At 44.2% G+C, this 18,580-nt stretch overlaps 1 protein-coding gene across 2 annotated transcripts in view; it reads right to left on the bottom strand.

The window, feature by feature from the left end:
• LOC139262937 (myotilin-like) overlaps positions 1-17,585 on the bottom strand; it is a 156,394-nt gene extending 138,809 nt beyond the window's left edge. For both annotated transcript variants that reach the window (XM_070878264.1, XM_070878262.1), the window contains exon 1: positions 17,349-17,585. The gene's annotated coding sequence lies outside the window, so the exon portion shown is untranslated. The remainder of the gene's footprint in view (positions 1-17,348) is intronic.
• Positions 17,586-18,580: the final 995 nt, after the last annotated feature.

Genomic DNA, 18,580 nt, shown 5'->3' with positions numbered 1-18,580 from the left:
TGGAGTGGGATTAACTGGATTACTCTTCGAAAGAGCCAGCACAGAGTTGATGGGCCAAATGGTCTTGTTCTGTGCCTTACTATTCTATGATTCTATGAAAAAAATCAGAAAACATTTTAATCAATTTGTGGAAACCTGGGCCTAGAAATTGGCCCACTTAGTGCCTCCCGTTATTGCCTCCGGGGGGCATATTACCGACCGGACACGGCGAGAAGAACAACTTCCACCATATTTGGCAGGAAGTTTGCTGCGGTGTTGCGCATCGCCCCAGTAGTGCCCTGGACCCAAACTTGGGTTCCGCATCCTGCAGCATCGCCGGGTGAAAACACCAGCAACGGCAGGAGGCATTCATTGGGATGCCGGGCGCTTCGGGGGCAATGCTTAAAGGCGAGGTGGTCGAGGTAATCGAAAGCAAATTAACTATTGCTCTGTTTGTTTTTTTGTGTAGCGTTCTCCCCTGCGCTCGATCAGCTCGGCACTGTGCTGTAGTGCAGCGGGCTAATTGGGCTGGATCGTAGCTGCTGTTAGTGTCCAGGTAAGTTCTTCTTTGTGCGGAAAGGCCCTTTCCTTTAAGGAAGGGAAGGAGCCTTCCAATGTGGCAGTGCTGCACGGCCCATTGTGCAGTGCTGCACAAGTACCACACACCTGCTGCCTCTTGTGCGCCAGGAAGGAAGTGGCGCACCTGATTTAAGGCTGCATTCCTTCCGGGAGCTCAAATGCTGAATTTTTTTTACTTTTAAAAGTTAGCGCTCCAAATGGGATGTTCCCGAATTTCTCCCCCCTGGTGTCCAGATTGCGCAGTCAGAATAACAATTTTACAGAGGCAAAAACTCAACATAAATGTGTTTATAAGAATTTATAATGGGAAAAATTTGGCAAATATGACAACAGGAATCAAGTTGTGCAGAGTGGAATATAACATAAGAACATAAGAACATAAGAATTAGGAACAGGAGTAGGCCATCGAGCCCCTCGAGCCTGCTCCGCCATTCAACAAGATCATGGCTGATCTGGCCGTGGACTCAGCTCCACTTACCCGCCCTCTCCCCAGAACCCTTAATTCCCTTATTGATTAAAAATCGATCTATCTGTGATTTGAATACATTCAATGAGCTAGCCTCAACTGCTTCCTTGGGCAAAGAATTCCACAGATTCACAACCCTCTGGTAGAAGAAATTCCTTCTCAACTCGGTTTTAAATTGGCTCCCCCGTATTTTGAGGCTGTGCTCCCTAGTTCTAGTCTCCCCGATCAGTGGAAACAACCTCTCTGCCTCTATCTTGTCTATCCCTTCCATTATTTTAAATGTTTCTATAAGATCACCCCTCATCCTTCTGAACTCCAACGAGTAAAGACCCAGTCTACTCAATCTATCATTATAAGGTAACCCTCTCATCTCCGGAATCAGCCTAGTGAATCGTCTCTGCACCCCCTCCAAGGCTAGTATATCCTTCCTTAAGTAAGGTGACCAAAACTGCATGCAGTACTCCAGGTGTGGCCTCACCAATACCCTATACAGTTGCAGCAGGACCTCTGTGCTTTTGTACTCCATCCCTCTCGCAATGAAGGCCAACATTCCATTCGCCTTCCTGATTACCTGCTGCACCTACAAATTAACTTTTTGGGATTCATGCACAAGGACCCCCAGGTCCCTCTGCACTGCAGCATGTTGTAATTTCTCCCCATTCAAATAATATTCCCTTTAACTGTTTTTTTTTCCAAGGTGGATGACCTCACATTTTCCGACATTGTATTCCCTCTGCCAAACCTTAGCCCATTTGCTTAACCTATCTAAATCTCTTTGCAGCCTCTCTGTGTCCTCTACACAACCCGCTTTCCCACTAATCTTTGTGTCATCTGCAAATTTTGTTACACTACACTCTGTCCCCTCTTCCAGGTCATCTATGTATATTGTAAACAGTTGTGGTCCCAGCACCGATCCCTGTGGCACACCACTAACCACCGATTTCCAACCTGAAAAGGACCCATTTATCCAGACACTCTGCTTTCTGTTCGCCAGCCAATTCTCGATCCATGCTAATACATTTCCTCTGACTCCGCGTACCTTTATCTTCTGCAGTAACCTTTTGTGTGGCACCTTATCGAATGCCTTTTGGAAATCTAAATACACCACATCCATCGGTACACCTCTATCCACCATGCTCATTATATCCTCAAAGAATTCCAGTAAATTAGTTAAACATGATTTCCCCTTCATGAATCCATGTTGCGTCTGCTTGATTTCACTATTCCTATCTAGATGTCCCGCTATTTCTTCCTTAATGATAGCTTCAAGCATTTTCCCCACTACAGATGTTAAACTAACCGGCCTATAGTTACCTGCCTTTTGTCTGCCCCCTTTTTTAAACAGAGGCGTTACATTAGCTGCTTTCCAATCCGCTGGTACCTCCCCAGAATCCAGAGAATTTTGGTAGATTATAACGAATGCATCTGCTATAACTTCCGCCATCTCTTTTAATACCCTGGGATGCATTTCATCAGGACCAGGGAACTTGTCTACCTTGAGTCCCATTAGCCTGTCTAGCACTACCCCCCTAGTGATAGTGATTGTCTCAAGGTCCTCCCTTCCCACACTCCTGTGACCAGCAATTTTTGGCCTGGTTTTTGTGAAGACCGAAGCAAAATAATTGTTTAAGGTCTCAGCCATTTCCACATTTCCCATTATTAAATCCCCCTTCTCATCTTCTGAGGGACCAACATTTACTTTAGTCACTCTTTTCCATTTTATATATCTGTAAAAGCTTTTACTATCTGTTTTTATGTTTTGCGCAAGTTTACTTTCGTAATCTATCTTTCCTTTCTTTATTGCTTTCTTAGTCATTCTTTGCTGTCGTTTAAAATTTTCCCAATCTTCTAGTTTCCCACTAACCTTGGCCACCTTATATGCATTGGTTTTTAATTTGATACTCTCCTTTATTTCCTTGGTTATCCACAGCTGATTATCCCTTCTCTTACCGCCCTTCTTTTTCACTGGAATATATTTTTGTTGAGCACCATGAATGAGCTCCTTAAAAGTCCTCCACTGTTCCTAAATTGTGTCACCGTTTAGTCTGTGTTTCCAGTCTACTTTAGCTAACTCTGCCCTCATCCCACTGTAGTCCCCTTTGTTTAAGCATAGTATGCTCGTTTGAGACACTACTTCCTCATCCTCAATCTGTATTACAAATTCAACCATATTGTGATCACTCATTCCGAGAGGATCTTTTACTAGGAGATCATTTATTATTCCTCTCTCATTACACAGGACCAGATCTAAGATCGCTTGCTCCCTTGTAGGTTCTGTAACATACCCGTATGTTACAATCCCGTATGCATTCTATGAATTCCTCCTCAAGGCTACCCTGTGCGATTTGATTTGACCAATCGATATGTAGGTTAAAATCCCCCATGATTACTGCCATTTCTTTTTTCACATGCCTCCATTATTCCCTTGATTATTGCCCACCCCACCGTGAAGTTATTATTTGGGGGCCTATATACTTCCCCCACCAGTGACTTTTTCCCCTTACTGTCTCTAATCTCCACCCACAATGATTCAACATTTTGTTCATTAGAGCCAATATCATCTCTCAATAACTGCCCTGATATCTTCCTTTATTAACAGAGCTACCCCACCTCCTTTCCCTTCTTGTCTATCTTTCCGAATTGTCAGATACCCCTGTATGTTTAATTCCCAGTCTTGGCCACCCTGCAACCACGTTTCTGTAATGGCCACCAAATCATACCCATTTGTAATGATTTGTGCCGTCAACTCATTTACTTTATTTCGAATGCTGCGTGCGTTTGGGTAGAGTGTTTTAATACTAGTTTTTAAACCATGATTTTAGTTTTGACCCCTCCTGCAGCCCCTTTATATTCATACATATATTGTCCCTTCCTATCACCTTGTGGTTTACACTTACCCCAGTGCTACTCTGCTCTGTTGCCTCCTGCCTTTTGCATTCTTTCTTGGGGTCCTGTTCATCTGAGCTCTCACCCACTCTAACTAGCTCAGAGCCCTCTCCTGGGTTCCGAATACTCCTTGCATTGAGGTACCAAGCTTTCATGCTTGCCTTTTTATTACACTTTGACCCTTTAGAATTTTGCTATACAGTGGCCCTTTTTGTTTTTTGCCTTGGGTTTCTCTGCCCTCCACTTTTACTCATCTCCTTTCTGTCTTTTGCTTTTGTCTCTATTTTATTTCCCTCTGTCTCCCTGCATTGGTTCCCAAATCCCTGCCATATTAGTTTAACTCCTCCCCAACAGCACTAGCAAACACTCCCCCTAGGACATTGGTTCCGGTCCTGCCTTGATGCAGACCGTCCGGTTTGTACTGGTCCCACCTCCCCCAGAACCGAGTGCAGATTTAAGATTTTTAATCATATATATATTATATAAATAAAATACTACGCAGGTTTTAAATGCATAAACTAATTAACATTCAATTATTGCTTGTCCTGAAATGAATGAAATACAATAAACCATAGGTTCGCTAGATCATCATTATAAATAAAAAGAAATAATTTGAGTATAATGTAGTTAAAATCTGGAAAAGGATAATTTGAAAATATTTAACATTTATAATGAATATTATTGCTCCATAGTCATTTTCACAAATTACTAAACAATAACAACAAATGTCTATTTTTGTTTTTAGAAACATTTCTGTTTATTTTCAATATATAAGCTCAGAAAAATGTATTTAGAAAAGGTGACAGCTACCTCAATATTGGAAGAAGAGTGCAAGTATTTGGAAGCAATTAGCAACATAATTGTACGACATATATGCAACTTTATTGCCTAAAAACTGAATCACATCAAAACGGGTGTGCAAGGGACCAGGCGTGCACTGCACAAGCCTGTTCATATGGCCGCAGGGACCATGCAAAATTCATGCTGGGACCTCATTATCATGTTCCAGGCATGCAGCCAATGCTACTGCACTGCTTATAGGCTGTGCCCCTGTTTTGTGGAGGGGCGGGACCATCTCTGAAGTAACTGAAAGGCAGCCAGCGCCTCTTAAAGGGAGGGGTGTACTGTAGCTACAGACAGCAGGAACTGTTGAAAGGTCCAAAATCCAGCTGCAAGTGATCCAAAGTGTGCACACAGGTTTTCCAATGCAGCGTTGGATGCCCTGGTTCAGACAATGGGCAGGAGGAGAGAGATCCTGTTCCCCAGGGGAACAGAAAGCTCTCCTGGCAACACCTCCACCACCAGCGGGAAGAGGGCGCAAAGGAGATCAACGCGAGGTGCTTAGCTCCCAGGACATGGCTGCAATGCCAAAAGAAGTTGACTGATCTCGGCAGAGCTGTCAGTAAATAGTGTAAATGGGAGCAGAAAGTTGCAAAGAGACATTGATAGACTAAGTGAGTGGTCAAAACTGTGACAAATGGAGTTCAATGTGGGGAAGTGTGAGGTCACCCATTTTGGGTCTAAGAAAGATAAATCAGTCTATTTTCAAAACTGTGAAAAGCTAGGAACTGTGAAGAAACAGAGAGATTTAGGGGTCCAAGTTGAGAACCCACTAAAGGCTAGTGGACAGGTACAATTTTTTTAAAGGCTAATGGAATATTGGCTAGATTTTTGTTAGGCAAGGATATTAAGGATATGGAACCAAGGTGGATGTATGGAGTTAACATACCAATCAGCCATGATCTAATTGACTGGCGGAACAGGCTGTAGGGACTGAATGGCCCATTCCTGTTCTTGTGCACTATCTGCAGCCCCACGACCCACATCACTTCCCTCCCTTGCCACCCTTTATTCTCCTACAATCACTCAATCATTGTGTTATGTCTGTAATGTGCCTATGAATGACTCCACGAGACAATGTGTTGTACTCAAACGGGAGTGACATTGGTCTTTTATTCGTAACTCCAGAGTGAGGCACAAGCATGGTGGGCCCTTTTATACTGGGCCCTGCAGGTCTCCCACCTCTGGTGAACAATCTCTGCTACAGGGGCAGGAAATCCCAGTCTCCACCAGTTGCACCCTCTAGTGGTGCCAGCATAGTGTATACACAGTGTAAACCTTACATCAGGTAACAAGTCTTCATCTTATGCAACGATACAGTGACTACACAGAGAGTATATCTGTAGTCTGCATATATAACATCACTCTCCCCCAAATCCTTTGTGCTGATTACCTTTGCACTATGTGCTCTGGCTTAGCTCTCTCCAGACTTAAGTGCCAATAGCCCTTGCACCTTGGCTGTACTTTGGCTTGGCTCTCTCCCTGTTAACCCCCAAGTCCTTTTGCCACAACGTTGGGTAGTGGTTACCAGTTTGGATGGTTCGATGATGCAGTGGAGGTTCCAGTAGGTTATGGGTGTGATCCATGTGTGTATCCATGGCTACATACATCCATTTCCTACCCCCCAACCGCCCCGCACAGCGAGATCATGCAACAGGCCCGTTACATTAACATACAGGATCAAACACAGTGGCAAGTACAAAGAAAGGAAGTTACAGTTTCTATCGTCACACCTTGGTTCAGTGACTTACATTCGTTACGTTTTACGGTCGTGCGCAAGGATTGGATAGATTGCATTCATGGTTCAGTCAAGGCACGTACTGAGGTAGCAGTACAGGTATGCGAGGACGCAGGTTTCAGAGCAACCGAACGGGGTCCTAGTCGTCTGATAGCCGCACTACACCCCCTGCTAGCGTGGTGGGCTTGGTTCACTCCCCTAGCCAGGACTTAGGGCCTTTGCCGTTGTCTAGTGGTGGGCAGAGCCACAACCGTGGCTATCAAGGGAAATCAGGGATAGTATTAAAGCCAAGGCAGTGGCATACAAATTGGCCAGAAATAGCAGCGAACCGGGGACTGAGAGAAATTTAGAACTCAGCAGAGGAGGACAAAGGGTTTGATTAGGGCAGGGAAAATAGAGTACGAGAGGAAACTTGCAGGGAACATTAAGATGGACTGCAAAAGCTTCGATAGATATGTAAAGAGAAAAAGATTAGTAAAGACAAACGTAGGTCCCCTGCAGTCAGAATCAGGGGAAGTCATAACGGGGAATAAAGAAATGGCAGACCAATTGAACAAGTACTTTGATTCGGTATTCACTAAGGAGGACACAAACAACCTTCCGGATATAAAAGGGGTCAGAGGGTCTAGTAAGAAGGAGGAACTGAGGGAAATCCTTATTAGTCGGGAAATTGTGTTGGGGAAATTGATGGGATTGAAGGCCGATAAATCCCCAGGGCCTGATGGACTGCATCCCAGAGTACTTAAGGAGGTGGCCATGGAAATAGCGGATGCATTGACAGTCATTTTCCAACATTCCATAGACTCTGGATCAGTTTCTATCGAGTGGAGGGTAGCCAATGTAACCCCACTTTTTAAAAAAGGAGGGAATTATAGACCGGTCAGCTTGACATCAGTAATGGGTAAAATGATGGAATCAATTATTAAGGATGTCATAGCAGTGCATTTGGAAAGAGGTGACATGATAGGTCCAAGTCAGCATGGATTTGTGAAAGGGAAATCATGCTTGACAAATCTTCTGGAATTTTTTGAGGATGTTTCCAGTCGAGTGGACAAGGGAGAACCAGTTGATGTGGTGTATTTGGACTTTCAGAAGGCTTTCGACAAGGTCCCACACAAGAGATTAATGTGCAAAGTTAAAGCACATGGGATAGTGGGTAGTGTGCTGACATGGATTGAGAACTGGTTGTCAGACAGGAAGCAAAGAGTAGGAGTAAATGGGTACTTTTCAGAATGGCAGGCAGTGACTAGTGGGGTACCGCAAGGTTCTGTGCTGGGGCCCCAGCTGTTTACATTGTACATTAATGATTTAGACGAGGGGATTAAATGTAGTATCTCCAAATTTGCGGATGACATTAAGTTGGGTGGCAGTGTGAGCTGCGAGGAGGATGCTATGAGGCTGCAGAGTGACTTGGATGGGTTAGGTGAGTGGGCAAATGCATGGCAGATGATGTATAATGTGGATAAAGGTGAGGTTATCCACTTTGGTGGTAAAAACAGAGAGACAGACTATTATCTGAATGGTAACAGATTAGGAAAAGGGAAGGTGCAACGAGACCTGGGTGTCAAGGTTGGCATGCAGGTACAGCAGGCGGTTAAGAAAGCAAATGGCATGTTGGCCTTCATAGTGAGGGGATTTGAGTACAGGAGCAGGGAGGTGTTTCTACAGTTGTACAGGGCCATGGTGAGGCCACACCTGAAGTAGTGTCTACAGTTTTGGTCTCCTAACTTGAGGAAGGACATTCTTGCTATTGAGGGAGTGCAGCGAAGGTTCACCAGAATGATTCCCGGGATGGCGGGACTGACATATCAAGAAAGACTGGATCAACTGCGCTTGTATTCACTGGAGTTCAGAAGAATGAGAGGGGATCTCATAGAAACGTTTAAAATTCTGATGGGTTTAGACAGGTTTGATGCAGGAAGAATGTTCCCAATGTTGGGGAAGTTGAGAACCAGGGGTCACAGTCTAAGGATAAGGGGTAAGCCATTTAGGACCGAGATAAGGAGAAACATCTTCACCCAGAGAGTGGTGAACCTGTGGAATTCTCTACCACAGAAAGTTGTTGAGGCCAATTCACTAAATATATTCAAAAAGGAGTTAGATATAGTCCTTACTACTAGGGGGATCAAGCGGGAAAGCAGGAATGGGGTACTGAGGTTGCATGTTCAGCCATGAACTCATTGAATGACGGTACAGGCTCAAAGGGCCGAATGGCCTACTCCTGCACCTATTTTCTATGTTTCTATGTTTTTATGTGTGTGGCCTCTCTGTCCTCCTTTGAGGGCTGCAGAGTCTTCTGCCTATTCTCTAACGGTGTTGGGAACCTGGCTGTTCCAGGTCCCATTTGGGGAACTCGTTGATTCTGACCTTTTCATCATGGACATGGCCGAGCTGGTGACTGGGTCTGGGGGTTTGCGCCGTCTCCACCCAGATGGTGGGCAATGGCGGCCGACTGCGCGTATTGGCACTGTTTTCGTTTCCAGGTCCGTAGCGAATAGTGCCATCGGGTGCCTGCAGCATGGGATCGACCTGGGGCAGGGTATCAGGATCACACCTTTACCCTCCTGAATTCGCTCGCTTGCTACTTTTAGAGACACTCTATTCCCGACATCTCGCAACAACATTTTGTTCTTTACATTGGGACTGGTACCGACATTCTCGCAACAACATTTTGTTCACAGTCATTATTGGTTTGTTACATTGATTGCCATGCATACAATATCTCTTTAAGTTCAGTTGGTTTCAGGTCTCCTTTAAGAGAACCCTGCTGGCTTTACCCCAATCAAATCCTTTGTTCGACACCAAATGTTGGTCCCTCAGCGTTGCACCTCGTACATCTTTTTTTTCAGCCACGCTGCGCCTCGCTGCAGCAGGGATGCCATCTTGCCTCTGTTCTCGAGGTCGACTGCCTTGATCCTTCTCTCCCATGATTCTGCCACAAAAGCTGGAAGAGTGCTTGTGAATTCAATCTTCCTCCCCAGGAGTTCTGCCACTGGAGCCGGGAAGGTATTTTAGGTCGTACCGGTCATATTATTGCCACGCAGTCGTGATGGACAGTGTGTGCCTCAGGTGCTGCACTGGTCTGTTCTCTGGTGCCTGGCCCAAGCGAAGGTGAGGTTTTGCTCTGCCTCTGAGCACGGGGGACATCGATTGCTGGAGTGAAGAGGTCTTCCCATTTCCACTGGATCTTCCCCATCCACCTTCTTCCAAATAGCGTTGGACCATCACCTGCAACAATCCACAGAGGTAACTTGTGCACCACGCCATTATGGATTACACTTACAACCACACTACCAAGGACTGGGATCAGCTCCTTGGTGTAGGCGCGCAACTTTTCCTGTACTGGAATCAGTTCGGGTCGTTTTGTCGTTCCATAGCCTCTCAAAAGCATCCTGGCTCATCACTGACTGGATCGCTCCCGTGTCCACTTCCATGAAGACTGGAACGCTGTATATCTCGACTTCCATCTTCACTGGAGGACAATCGGTGGTGCAGGTATACACTCCATACACTTCTTCTTGGGGCTGAGCTGCCTCTCTGGCCAAACCATCATACTCCCCGCTGGATTCAAAGTCATCTACTAACTCGTCTGCTAGATGGCGAGTCGTATTTCTTTTACATATACGCTGGAGGTGGCCCTTTGTGTTACAGGCTTTGCATACGTACTCAGCAAACCGACACTGGTGAGCCCTACAGTTTCCTCCGCAACGCCAGCATGGTGCTACTCGATTAGCATCCCTCGGCGGGCTCCGAGTTCTGGAACCCTGAGATCTGTGCTCTCTGCCCTGGGCAGAACCACGTTCTACAGTCTTGCTTGTGAAAGGCACCATTCTGTGTACAGTACTTGCCAGGTTTGAGTCCACAAGATGAATAATTTGCTTGATGCTGCAGGTCGAGGTCATGAACGCCTGACTGATGCTGATTGCCTTCTGCAGGTTGACTGTGGTGTCGGCAGATAATAGCTTGTGAAGGAGGCCCTCATGGTCGTTTTCCATAACAAAGATGTCTCGCAATGCTTTGTTGAGGTGCGTGCCAAAATCACACGGTGCCACAAGTCTCCTGAGGTCGGCAGCATATTTTGCAATCTTCTGGCCCTCAGGTCTGCGGTGAGTGTAGAATCTGTGCCTGGCCGTGAGGCTGCTCTGTTTTGGTTCTGGTTGGTCGTGAATTAGTTCAGTCAGCTCATTGTATGTCTTATCCTTGGCCTTCGTGGGTGCCAGCAAGTCCCTGACGAGGCGGTAGACCTCGGGCTCACAACTGGTCAGCAGTATAGCCTTGCGCTTCTCCACCAATGTGTCCATCTCCCCTGCCAGGTCGTTTGCCACGAAATATTGCTCGAGCCTTTCCGTGAAGGCATCCCAATCATCACCCTCTGCGAAGTCTTTTAGTGTGCCAAAGGTAGCCATAATTGCGTGAAAGTCTATATTCACGTCGCCAGTTGTTATGTCTGTAATGTGCCTATGAATGACTCCACCAGGCAATGTGTTGTAGTCAAACTGTAGTGACCTTGGTCCTTTATTTGTAACTCCAGAGTGAGGCACAAGCATGGTGGGCAGCCTTTTATACTGGACCCTGCACACCTATGCAGGTGACCCTCAGGTCTCCCACCGCAGTGCCCTCTGGTGGACAGTCTCTGCCACAGGGGAAGGAAACCCCGGTCTCCACCAGTTGTACCCTCTAGTGATGCCAGCATAGTGTACACAGTGTAAACCTTATTGATAGTACATCAGGTAACAAGTCTCCATCTTATGCAACTATACAGTGACTACACAGAGAGTATATCTATAGTCCGCATATATAACACACTGCACCATCATTTACACCATCTTATTTGCACACTCTGCACCTCCAATTCTCACCACGATTACAACCATCATTTACCCACACCTCACTTCTTGCACACAACATCTGCACTATTCCACCATGACAGGCAGATTCTCAAAACACTTCACAAGACTGTCACAACCTTCTCGGCCTATATGTCATTAGAGATTTGTAGCTTCAACAAATAATAGAATATTTGGAAATTCAAAAGAGTACAGAAATAGTAAATGGTTTGCAGTGCCTGAATCGCTTTAGCTGCTAAAACTACAGTCAAACCTGGCCCTGCTGTTAGCCCTGAAACATGCTGCCTGTTCATTATTGTAATTTTGTCTCTTTCCTCTCGAGAGTGGTGCAAGGGCAAGGATGTAATCAAAGAAACATGAGCTCGGCTTTTCCCAATTTCTAGGAATGTTGTATTTGATATGCAGACACTAATGTGCAGTTAGCCCAGTTCATCATAGTGGCAGTCAATCAAAAATATCCAATTATCCACACTTAATTATTACTCCAGATGACTTATCAATTCACCCATTACTGTCTGAATGTTACAAATACTCATCAGTTGTTTATACTTAAGCAAATTACAAAGATGATAGGCAGTTAGTTGGTCTTATGCCGTAAACTAGAGTGAATTAGGTGGCAGGACTGCAACCGCCCGAAGATGAAGACTCGAGTCTCGCTGGAAATTGGGCCTCGGGCCTTATCTACATAATACCAGAGAGCTGCACACTAATAACGCAACGTGATACAGCTCGCCTGTTAAGGCATTGGAAAATCCATCCAGTTGCGACATGGAGCCAGCCCACATGGGAGGGAGAGAGACGAACCAAAGTGGGGCGAGCATGGGATGATAAGGGCCCTCCTGCTTCTCCTGCCTCCACGTTAAGTAAAAAAAAAAGCAAAAACTTACCTGTTCTCTGGCAGGCTCCAGTGGCCCCTTTAAGGACCATTGGTTAGGCCACTGTAGACTCAGACAAACTAAATATAGCACAACTTTTGCTGAATTTGGCATTAGAATCCTAAACCAAGCATTAGACAGGCTAAGTGGGTGGGCAAAAATTTGGCAGATGGAGTATAATGTTGGAAAGTGTGAGATCATGCACTTTGGCAGAAAAAAAATCAAAGAGCAAGTTATTATTTAAATGGAGAAAGATTGCAAAGAGCTGCAGTACAGCAGGAGCTGGGGGTATTTGTGCATGAAACACAAAAGGTTAGTATGTAGGTACAGCAAGTGATCAGGAAGGCCAATGGTATCTTGGCCTTTATTGCAAAGGGGATGGAGTATAAAAGCAGGGAAGTCTGGCTATAGTTGTAGTGTATTGGTGAGGCCACACCTGGAATACTACGTGCAGTTTTGGTTTCCATATTTACGAAAGGATATATTGTTTTGGAGGCAGTTCAAAGAATGTTCACTAGGTTGATCCCAGAGATGAGGGGGTTGACTTATATGAGGAAAGGTTGAGTGAGTAGGTTGGGCCTCTACTCACTGGAAATTGATGGGATTGAAGGCCGATAAATTCCCAGGGCCTGATGGACTGCATCCCAGAGTACTTAAGGAGGTGGCCTTGGAAATAGCAGATGCATTGACAGTCATTTTCCAACATTCCATTGACTCTGGATCAGTTCCTATCGAGTGGAGGGTAGCCAATGTAACCCCACTTTTTAAAAAAGGAGGGAGAGAGAAAACAGGGAATTATAGACCGGTCAGCCTGACCTCAGTAGTGGGTAAAATGATGGAATCAATTACTAAGGATGTCATAGCAGCGCATTTGGAAAATGGTAACATGATAGGTCCAAGTCAGCATGGATTTGTGAAAGGGAAATCATGCTTGACAAATCTTCTGGAATTTTTTGAGGATGTTTCCAGTAAAGTGGACAAAGGAGAACCAGTTGATGTGGTATATTTGGACCTTCAGAAGGCTTTCGACAAGGTCCCACACAAGAGATTAATGTGCAAAGTTAAAGCACATGGGATTGGGGGTAGTGTGCTGACGTGGATTGAGAACTGGTTGTCAGACAGGAAGCAAAGAGTAGGAGTAAATGGGGACTTTTCAGAATGGCAGGCAGTGACTAGTGGGGTACCGCAAGGTTCTGTGCTGGGGCCCCAGCTGTTTACATTGTACATTAATGATTTAGACGAGGGGATTAAATGTAATATCTCCAAATTTGCGGATGACACTAAGTTGGGTGGCAGTGTGAGCTGCGAGGAGGATGCTATGAGGCTGCAGAGTGACTTGGATAGGTTAGGTGAGTGGGCAAATGCATGGCAGATGAAGTATAATGTGGATAAATGTGAGGTTATCCACTTTGGTGGTAAAAACAGAGAGACAGACTATTATCTTAATGGTGACAGATTAGGAAAAGGGAAGGTGCAATGAGACCTGGGTGTCATGGTACATCAGTCATTGAAGGTTGGCATGCAGGTGCAGCAGGCGGTTAAGAAAGCAAATGGCATGTTGGCCTTCATAGCGAGGGGATTTGAGTACAGGGGCAGGGAGGTGTTGCTACAGTTGTACAGGGCCTTGGTGAGGCCACACCTGGAGTATTGTGTACAGTTTTGGTCTCCTAACTTGAGGAAGGACATTCTTGCTATTGAGGGAGTGCAGCGAAGATTCACCAGACTGATTCCCGGGATGGTGGGACTGACCTATCAAGAAAGACTGGATCAACTGGGCTTGTATTCACTGGAGTTCAGAAGAATGAGAGGGGACCTCATAGAAACGTTTAAAATTCTGACGGGTTTAGACAGGTTAGATGCAGGAAGAACGTTCCCAATGTTGGGGAAGTCCAGAACCAGGGGTCACAGTCTAAGGATAAGGGGTAGGCCATTTAGGACCGAGATGAGGAGAAACTTCTTCACCCAGAGAGTGGTGAACCTGTGGAATTCTCTACCACAGAAAGTAGTTGAGGCCAATTCACTAAATATATTCAAAAGGGAGTTAGATGAAGTCGTACTACTCAGGGGATCAAGGGGTATGGCAAGAAAGCAGGAATGGGGTACTGAAGTTTCATGTTCAGCCATTAACTCATTGAATGGCGGTGCAGGCTAGAAGGGCTGAATGGCCTGCTCCTGCACCTATTTTCTATGTTTCTATGTTTCTATGAATACAGAAGAATGAGAGGTGATCTTATCGAAACATATAAGATTATGAGGGGGCTTGACAAGGTGGATGCAGAGAGGATGTTTCCACTGATAGGGGAGACTAGAACTAGAGGGCATGATCTTAGAATAAGGGGCCGCCCATTTAAAACTGAGATGAGGAAAATGTGGATCTGTGGAATTCGCTGCCTCAGAGAGCTGTGGAAGCTGAGACATTGAATACATTTAAGACAAAAATAGACAGTTTCTTAAATGATAATGGAATAAGGGGATAAGGGGGCGGGCAGGGAAGTGGACCTGAGTCCATGATCGGATCAGCCAGGATCGTATTAAATTACAGAGTAGGCTCGAGGGGCCGTATGGCCTACTCCTGCTCCTATTTCTTATGTTCTTATTAGCTTATTCAAGGTCCTTATATCTGTTTTTTGCAAGTGCCCCGGGCACTTCCAGAGGGGCTAGGGCATGGGGGATCACAACTGGATATTGGTTTCCTCAACTTCTCTTTTTCGTCCAGAAAACAGGCACGATGGGAACCTAATTTTTAACATTCTAGTAAATATTATTTGTCTTTCAGCAAGCTGAAGGTATAAACAATTCATTTGAGAATACACAGTAACAAAATTGATAATCGTAAGCTGCAGGTCATCATAACTCAAGCAAGTTATGGTGCAATTGCCATCAACTTTAAGTGCTTATTTAACATTTTTCTGACCACGTGTCTTATGAAGCCAAAGATACTTTAACATTACTATAGCAGCCCTGTGGGATGTCATTCTGTTGCACATGTAACTATCACTAAAATTGTAATAAGTATAATACGAGCTGGGGTCATGATTTTAAAAGGAAAACTTATCATGCCAGGATAAACATTTCTTGACCATTTGTTGTGAAAAATTGCAAGTTTTTTTGTTCTTGTGGAATAGACTTTCAGTACCTTGGTAGGAATTGATGTTAATTAGCTGATAATGATAAGAATGCCACAGTACAGGTGCAGCGTGCAGAATCCGGAGTTCCGGAATATTCCAGAATCCGGACCCGATGACCCAGCCAATCTCGGGGTCCCACCGCTGCCCGACCTCGGGCGCCGCTGGCCTCGCCCCACTGCCCCGTGCGACGATCTCCTCAGCGGGGCCCGTTCCTGAACACCTCCTCGGTGAGGCCCCACCCGACAACATCCTTGGGGGGGCCGGCCCAACGACGATCTCCTCAGCGGGCCCCGGTCAGTCTGAACAGCTCCTCGGCAGGATTCACCGCACCCCCCCCCACCCCTTTCTGACATTCCAAAGTACGGGAAAACGCAGAATCTGGAACTGCCTCGGTCCCGAGGGTTCCGGATTCGGGACACTGCACCTGTATCTGCATTCCTAAAGGTGTGGGTTATTATAAGAGGCTGGCAAGTTGATGAATTTGTACTACCTTGCCCATGAAAGGTTTGGTTACTTGTGATCATAGAAAAAGACAACAAAAGTCATGCATATCTCACCCACTAGACTGAAAACTAATGTAGCCCCTCCCCAACCACTAATAATGCTAACGTCAGGGTATGCTTGTGGTCAATTTCAACAAAACATTTCGTAAATTCCTCCCCATCTCCATAAAGCAATCAAGCAAGCTCCAGAACATCATAATTGGCCATAAAGTGTCACTAGGTGAATTTAACTACTACCTTACCACCACTTGCCAATTTACCAAATCGCTTCTTAAAGGACTGTAGCATACATGTATTTACCATGCCTACCAGTTATCTCTTCCAGCAGGCAATAAGTCTCTGAGAAATCAATTAATTCTTGACATCGAATGTGATTCATTGCTTGGTCCCACTATTAATATCCACTTTTGAATATTCAAATCAATTACACCCAATTCGTGTATAATTTGAAAATCATATCACCTCTGAGCATTCATGAATGACCCTACTTTTCTAAGCTTATTCAGGTAACTGAGAGAAATAATTTAAGCATCACTCTTGTCACCAGCCCTTGAGCCTCAATATCCATCACCCAATGTAAGGATGAAAACTCAACATAATGCTGCAACTGAAAACGTAATAAAGCATTATATAACTGAAATACATAGCTTGTTTTGTACTTTATTTGACCTTCTTGAAAAGTTTGACCACATTAAAGGTGCTATATAAATTCAAGTTGCTGTTGTTGTTTGCTCAGAAACTCATAAATCAAACATCAAGTTCTCGTTAATGTTCTGTAGTTAGGTCTCCTAATTAATCAACTAAATACATTGATAACCTAATAATAACATAACATTCTGACCACTTGTGCATTCCCAATTTCCTTCACCCCACCATTAACAGTAGTACCTTCGGTTGTCCAGGCCCTATGCTCTGGAATTCCCTCCCTAAACCTCTCTACCTCTCTATCTCTCTCTCTCCTCTTTTAAGACATTCCTTAAAACCTACCTCTTTGATCAAGCTTTTGGTCATCTGTCCTAATATCTTCTTAAGTGGCTCAGTGTCAATTTTATCTGATAATGCTTTTATGAAGCACCTTGTTATGTTTTAGTATTTTAAGGGGCTATATAAATTCAATTTGTTGTTGGAGTGTTAAAATAAGTGAAGAGAGAAACCTCCACACAAGATTTTTGTGGAACAAATGTATTTTATTAGAGATCTGGCAGAGTTCCAATTTTTGAAAATAGGGTCCTTTATTATATATTATATATTGTGAAACATTCAGCTTTTCACTTCAGAATTTCTAACCATTAATATTTTCAGCCTTTGGATGAAAACATGGCTAGTATGGAATTTGAATTCATATGTGCAAATTATGTTTTAGTGATACATTCTGTAAACTGATCTTAATTAACAACCGCACGGTTAAATCAGTTAGAGTAATTACTTAGTTCCCAAATTGTACAATTCATAAATATCCTATCATAAATCACATTTTATAAAAGTACTGAATATAGTTATTTCTTACCAGTAAGTAGTAGACAAGGATATGTCGAAATTGCCTGTCAAATTCTGTGTTACTGTACGTTGTAAACTTGCTTTGCAAACGTGCAGAATATTGCCTCCTCTTTTTGACAACATTCAGATTTGGCAAAATTCAAACTAGAAGTTAGACAGGGAAGAGAGAAAGATTATAGTCCATCAGATAGCGTTCACTTCAGAAATCTACAGATTGATCCTTCAGCCAGTGCTTGTCATGTATGTTTCTAAGGAATAAAACTAGGAAGTGATCTCAGGCTCATCTCAAATTTCTTGGCCACAGACCAGCTGTTCCTTACTCACTTAGTCAAGAAATACTAAAAATACGAGAAGCATTAAAATGGAGCCTCCGGGCCATCTGTACAATGACACATTGGGTTTTTATTTTGTCTAACCCACAATATGTATGAAATGAAGGATAACCAAAATGAAAGTTATAGTTAATGGTCCAATAAAGCTAAGAAAATATAGAAATGGATCATGTTTAAAAACTAGTTGTGGATTAGACATTCTTTGAACATGTGAATAATATATTAGTAAATACACATGAACTAATTAGAATTTGTTAATTCAGTATGTTACTATCATTATGATATCACCTCATTGTAAGTATTTGCTTCATGGGTTCTTTGCTTAAGAATTCATAGCAACACATTGCTATTAAGAACTAGTTGGTTTATTACCAAAGGTTTAACAATCACACTACACATTACCAGTTCATCCACCAGGCTCACAACTGTCATGTATCTCACACTAACTGTGTCTTACCATGCTATACATGACTGTAACTAGATATGACCTGTAACCACAAGCATACTTTACCACCAGGGGTGCACTTGCAGGAGACACTGCATACCTGTTCTACACAGGTATATAAAGGCAGGTCTCAGGCAAGTGCAGCACTCGAGAGCTGTGAAATAAAGCTGCAGGTCCAGAGTGACCTTGACTTCAGCATATGCCTCGTGTAAGTCTGTACTGCAGGGTCAGGACTTTACAGTGGCGACGAGTTACGGGATCACAGAATCCACAGAATGGCTACCAACGGCTCAGATGAGAAATACAATGCTGAAGATAATTGGGAGGACTTTATAGAAAGGCTCCAGCAAAGCTTTGTAACCAAAGATTGGTTGGGCGACGATAAGGCAGACAAGAGAAGAGCCCATCTCTTGACATACGCCTTAATGAAGGATCTGCTGGCACCCGAGAAACCAGCAAGCAAGT

The sequence above is a fragment of the Pristiophorus japonicus genome, chromosome 4 (assembly GCF_044704955.1).
Source record: "Pristiophorus japonicus isolate sPriJap1 chromosome 4, sPriJap1.hap1, whole genome shotgun sequence".
NCBI lineage: Eukaryota > Metazoa > Chordata > Chondrichthyes > Pristiophoridae > Pristiophorus > Pristiophorus japonicus.
The sequence above is the reverse complement of the archived record's forward strand: the minus strand, read 5'-3'. Positions and strand labels throughout refer to the sequence as shown.